This window comes from Labrus bergylta, chromosome 4 (assembly GCF_963930695.1).
Source record: "Labrus bergylta chromosome 4, fLabBer1.1, whole genome shotgun sequence".
NCBI lineage: Eukaryota > Metazoa > Chordata > Actinopteri > Labriformes > Labridae > Labrus > Labrus bergylta.
The window spans coordinates 14,472,990-14,480,091 of NC_089198.1; positions in this window are offsets into that span (position 1 = coordinate 14,472,990).

The window sequence follows — 7,102 nt, forward strand, 5'->3', positions numbered from 1 at the left end:
AACGTCATTTTAATTTAGTTTGGTTCATACACGGTTTATTATTATTATTATTATTAATAGACTATTATTATTATTATTATTAATAGACTATTATTATTATTAGCTGGTGTAGGCCTAATTGACTTATTTAAATGATCTTCTCGTGGTGCGTTATTAATTATTTCTTGAAACACCTTAAACTTTTTCCATGTGCTCTTCAAAGTGTCTCTCTTGCCCAGAAAAACTCGTGTGCCTCTCTGGTTTCTGCTCCAATCACTCGCTTTTTTTTTTCCTCCGAGGTCTGAGAAAGAAAGAGGATTAACTTGTGAACCAATGGAAATAAGAACTTAAACGGGAGGTAAATCTGGCCACTGTCTCTTTGTGAGGACCGTCTCTAAAGCAATTAAAGCGAGAAAGAGTTTCTTCTCAGCGCCTCTCCACCTAAAGCTCCTTAGAGAGACTAGAGCTGTCCAGCGCGTCTGAGGGGCTTAAACGCCCAAAAACTGCTCCCCTTTCCCCTGGACCCGGCCAGGCATGAATATAAGGTGCAGGAACAATGACCTCCATGATAAACAGCCAAACATTTAAAAATGTTCAGATGGCAAAATCCCCTTACCTAAAGTGAATTTTTACCTTTAAAATACTGTAAATTATTTCTGCAGGAAAAATGTCTGCTGTTCCTTTATTGATTTGCTGTCAGGTTGAACCCTTTTTGCCCCCCCCCCCCCCCCAAAAAAAAAAAACTTGCACAGATGTTAAAAGAAAACTTTCTCTTTATGTTTTAACCTGCATTTGATGGGAAACAAAACAACAAAAAGATCTTTAATTCTGTGATTTTTGCTCTCTGAAAGCTAATTAATACTCTTAATGATGTTTCTGCAACTTCATGAATACATTAAGTCTGCAATCCAGCAGGCCTCAGCCTCCCTGCCTCCATTCAAGGGTATTTCAGCATCTGTTCATCCCACGGCAATTAATCATTTTGATGTGTAGTTTAAAATCGACTTCTTGCAGGAGACCCTTTTTGACAAGAATAACAAAGCAATTTGCCAGGAGCCACCTCTTAGACACGTTATTAGCAGCACTTTCACAGCCAGACCCGTTGGTATTTATTTATTATTTAAATAGAGGCTGTATTAGATAAATGAATTCAAAAGGAAGGCGATAATTTTGCAGTTTTATTGTCAGCACCACGCCTCTGAATCCTCTTGAAATCCCTTTTATTGGTGACACGATCCCAGGATCTCCTGGGCAAATCCCTCCTCTCAAAGTTTTCAACCTGTCAGTTTCATCTAAAAAGCTGCATAATTCCTCCTCTTTTTTTTCTCTCTTTCCATCCCCTCCACTCTTTCTTCTTGCCCTCTTTTCTCCCTTGTCTCAGTCCTTCTGTCTCATTTCTTTTCCTTGCCTTCCCTCTCCTCTCACTCTCTCTCTCTCTCTCTCTGGCCCGGATCCTTCTGCACAAGGGGCCCCATTGTGTAGTCCTAATCCAGAGGCAACACAGCTTTAGGGACATGCAGGGATAAAAGGCCCATTAAGCCCACAACTTTATGGGGGCAAATCTCTCCCTAATCCTTCGCTTTATCTAAACAAAAGCCCCTCTGCCTTAATCCACCTATGTGTTGAAAAAAAAAAGTGAGGAAAAACTGGAGAGAGTGTCAGAGAAGAAGAGAGAATAAGAAAGAAAAGAAGAGTGAGAGAATAGGAGAGAAAACTCACACACTGTAGGATTGAAGTATAGCAGAGATCATAAGGGGAGGGTGGAAGTTTCCTGGAAGAGCTGAGTTAAAGTGACAAGCTTTCACCTGCAGGGAGGATCACTCACATGTGTTAAGTAACTACTGTATGAAACATGAGCCTCTGTCTTTTTTTTTTTAAAGATCTTTATGATTACTTAAGTGCCAATTAGCAAAGATATATTAAAGTGTCAAATTGAGCTCAGATATTTTCAGTCATTTGGGTGTGAGTGAAGGGCGGAAGCTGTTGGGTTACAATCGCCAAAACAAAGAGACTGAGCACATCTGAAAATATAGCTTTGTTACTGCTTACAAACAAAGACGTAAACACCTTTATATGAACATCATTTACAGTTAAGTAGTTGAGATTCTTAGTGTATTAACTGACCTGAAAAATAACTGGATTGGCTGTTAATCTGTTTGATTAGTTACAGCTTTCTTCATCGTTCAAGATGAAAATGCTCCAAATGGTCATAAAACATTAACAGTCCATGAAGAACTTAAACACTGACTCTGTTTCACTCGACTCTTTAATGTAATTTAGAGGGTTTCCTGTCAAGAGTCCATGCAAAATGAACCACTGAAGGCCTACTGGATGATAAGATATTCAGTAATATTCAAACACTGCTTTATAGATCAGGGTTCAAGAAAAGTCTCTACATTTCAGAAACTACAACCCCCATGAGCGCTTTGCATCGCCTCATCCTTTTGCAAATGAAAACACAAAAAAGTGAGATTTTTGTAAAAAAAAAAAAAAGAAATGTGGTGTTCAAATATTTCCACAAGGTTTTCCGTATATACACATCTGTCCTGGCAGAAAGGCTCAGTCAACACTTTTGCATCTTTTTTAGATAGAAACCATAAATAAATAAAAAATACATTGTCTGACAATGCACATTAATAAGGTATCAGTGGACATTTCATTTTAGATTTGTCAATAGTTTAAGGTCAGTAGTAATTGTATTAGAAACGTTTGGTCACTTGGGCGGCTGTGGCTCAGTTGGTAGAGCTGAGGGTTCGATCCCCAGCTGGGCAACATGTCCGATGTGTCCTTGGGCAAGACACTTAACCTCGAATTGCTCTCTCTGCTTCGGTGTATGAAGTTACTTCTGATGGATGATACTACATAGCGATCACTACCATCAGTGTGTGAATGGGTGGGTGTGACATGAATGTAAAAGCGCTTTGAGTAGTCAGAAGATTAGAAAAGCGTTATATAAACTCAAGTCCATTGACCATTTGTGCTTCAGTTTCTGTGTTACATTTTTTTATGTCACAGTCAAAAGTTACCCCAACTATCTACCTGTCAAAATCAAGACAATCTCTGAACAAGCACACAATATAAGAGGCGGGGTCCTCACATACCCTCTGACATTCACATGAGCCTGCTTTGCCATATTCCAATTAAAGAAATGGAGTTCATGAGGCCAAATCTTAACAGCGCTGACAAAGCTAAAGCTCCTGTGTGGAGTCAGAATCCCTTCACTTCCTCTTAAACATCTGTCTTTACTACAGAAAATCCCTCTGTATCTTCCCAACAGCAGACCATCAGACCCTTAATCTGGAGCTGGTTTAACACGCTGAGAAGTTAAGTCTGATGGTTTTTTTATACTGAGCTCTGAGGGATAGGCGCTGACAAGGTGAAACCTGATGCATTATGGGTAAATGTTGACACACAAAATAAAATTTTAGACGGTTTAATGAGGCACGATTCCTATGAGATTGATTTTGTCAGTGATTTCCTTTCTTTAAAACTTTTCTTACTTCCTTTTAAATGGTTACATATCTGTGGACCTTTTTAGAAGAAACTTTCACACCAATTCAGTTTTATGTTGACTTTACTTTCAGGAGAGAACTCTTTGTTGTTCACTTCAGTAAGAATATTAAATAACGTATGGTTTTAGTCTGAGCTCTGATCGGGCCAGAGAAGGTGAAACCTGATGCATATGGTGAATATTACTACTATAATTCAAAATTTTGACTGTAGTGTGTAGAATATGGCATATTTACTTTGAGACTGATGTTGAAAAAAAAAAAACATGATAAACGTTTTGTTTTCCTTAAATTGTAACTCATCTGTGGCCCTTTCAGAACAAGACCCCTCACCAATCTATCTGTTTGTTTACTCTTGTTTTTTTTTTTTCACTGCGCTCATCATGTTGCCTTCATTAACACTCTCAATTACTGTCTCCTCCTTGGCTCCGTGCCTCCCTAATAGAGCTAACAGGGAGGTAATGAAGCAAATAGTTGGGACAATTTAGTCATTAGAGGCAATTAAGACAAGCCAATGCAATCCAACTCAGGCCAGGAGACGAGTGAGGAAGAAAGCCGACAGCCAGCCACCCAAACCAAGCACACTCCTCTGCTGAGTGTAAAGAAAGCTTTAAACTGGATTGAAGGAATTCCCCCTCTGGTGGTATCACTGGTAATACTTGAACCATTAAAAGACTGATCAGAAGCAGGCTGAAAGCATCTCTCTCCTCTTCCTCCATATGGGGATTACTTTGGCCTCAGGAGGAGGAAAATGTTTCCCAAAGAGGCAGGCAGACGGCGGAGGCAGACACAAGGAAGGCATGCAGCCTGGATGCATTCCACCACAATAAAGTATAAATCCTCCTCTTCACAGCGTATTACAGGAATGAACATAAGGGATTGTGTCATTGTTGCCCTATAATCTGGCTTTAAACTCCTTGTTTTACAAATGGTCCCCTCTAAAAAGCTCTTTTCTTTTTGTCTCAGTCTTTTTCCCCCTCTTTTCATCCTGTATTAACCTGCTGTATTCTCATCTTTCATTTTTTTGTTTCTGTGCGTGTCAGATTTGGTTTATTGTTACTATCTATATTTTTAGATTTCCTAGTTAATGTACCAAAATGCGGTTTAATTGCACACAAGAAATGTGGATCTTGTCCCACTGAAAATGTATGGTGCAACACATTTCCTAGTGATGGCATGTTCCTATTTAGGAGTTCTCAAAAAAGACCTTTAACACTGCGATGGCTATTATAATTTTTCAAATGCCTTTCCATGTGTCCTTGCCCTCGTAAGTTAAGGGTAATATCCTCTCCTGCATTGGAAGTGGAGATGGTGGCACTTTTTTCTGTTCGCTGAACATCCAGCGTGCATGAAATAACTCCTGATAGAAACGCTCAAGTTGACATCTGCATATGCTCCTATTATATCTTTAGACAGAATAGATGCTACATATGATGTATGTGTGTATGTGTGTGTGTGTGTGTGTGTGTGTGTGTGTGTGTGTGTGTGTGTGTGTGTTTGTGTGTGTGTGTGTGTTTAAAACTGGCCACTTAAAATCTTGTCCTGAGGAAAAAGTCAAGCAGCTTTTTCTCTACCTGTGTAGACAGTTTGTACTGTTTCAAGTTTATAGACAACATTTTAAACGTGACTAAAGCGTATATTAAATATGTCCTGACTGATTATAATGTTGAGAAATGACTCTCTTTCTGAAGTCAAACTCCCTCTGGGTTGTTGTTCTCAGCTCTGAGGTCACACTGATGGGACTGCACTTCCTTCAGCTTGTTTATGTCACTCAGAGACTCAAACATGTTTCATACATGTTTTTTTCTCATCCACCTTCCCTCTCTTACTGTGAGCCCTGCCGGCAGGTTGAGTAAACATACCTGGTTAAATGATGGTGTTCAGTCTTTTCTGACAATAGTCCAGTCGTGAGTATTTACATGCTTCACTGACCATCAAGGAATTCAATAGATTCTGATTTTTTTTTCTTTACCCACAACCATGTTCCCCAGACAGAACAATGACATCCCCACCAGCTTCAGCTATGCTATTTGTTTATTAGAAAATGTTCCCATCTACTAGAGTTAGATGGACATGAAAAAGTAAATGCTCGAAAATGCGATTTTACTCACGTTTGGCACCAGCCTCAAGTGGCCAGTTGAGGATCTGTGGGGTTTAGCACTCCTCCATGGTCCTGATGCTATTTGGTGCATGTCATTCCCTGCTCTCTCTCCCCACATCTCCCATTTGTTGTTGGTTGTGTTTGGCTATCAAAGTTTAACAAAACAAAAGGCAAAAAAAAAAAAAAGAAGAACCAGGGGCGAGATATTTAACTTGTGACTTTGCTGTGCGATGAGATAAACACCACAAACCACAAGGATTCCCCACAACCTCCAAGTAACCGATCAGGACTATTAGGCGGTAATCAAGTTATCTTGACAGGCTTTTTAAACAAAAGAAGCTCTTCATCAGACTCTTATTAAGATGTGTTAGTTGTGGTGATTGTGCATTTAAAGAAACAAACCACTGTGACTGATAAGAGATGTGGCTGAGTGAGTGCAGAAAATGATTTATGGAATATCAATGCTTTGGTTTACTCCAGGTTCAATACTCTTTTCTTTCTTTCTTTAAAAAGACATTTAGGTTTGATGACTTTGCACTTTAGGAGAGAAAGATAATTATTGTTTCAAACAACAGTTATAGTTGCCAATTTATAACTTTCTTCTCTATTAATAACATTATACATCGCTGTCGAAGCATTCTTTCTCATGATTAGTACTTTTCACGCTCTCTGATAGTCTCAGAGATGGGTCTCTCTCTCCCTCCTTTCCTTGTTGTTGCTCCTTGTTTGAATCTCACAGGCCCTGTCTCTCCCTCCCTCTGCTCCTCCTCCTCCTTTTCCTCTTCTTCTCCCTCCATCGCCTCTGAAAGGGGAACCTGCTGGGCCCAACTGTCTGTGTAACGAGCGGGGCAGGACAGTCACAGTGGGGTGTACCATTGTGCCTGTCACTATGTTTATACTTGTGTGTTTATAGTGAGCATTTTGTGTTTGTTTAAAGACTCTCAACATGAAAACGTACTTAAGACCTTATTAGCTGTCACCTATTAACTTAACACACCCACACGCACACACACACACACACACACACACACACACACACACACACACACACACACACACACACACACACACACACACACACACACACACACACACACACACACACACACACACACACACACACACACACACACAACACACAAGAAACAAACACACACATGTTCCACCTCTCAGTGATCCTCCAGCACTCCTCCCCAGCAGGGAGCAAAGGGAGGAGGTGAAGCAGGAGGCTAATGGATACGTTTGTTTACCTATTTGTCCTTGACATGATCAATTGATCAGCTGGCTAATTCACTGCCACCATGGGCTCATTACATTTTCATTTAAATTGCAAATGGATTTCTACAAGGCTTCATCTACTGTTTCCATTTTCTCTGCGTGTGTGTGTGTGTGTGTGTGTGGCCTGTACAGTATAGACGTGTGTGTTTGTACACACCGGTGGCACCTCTACAGTATACCAACATTATTCCCTCGCCTGCATTCATTTATTTATCTGACACCATGTGATATTTAT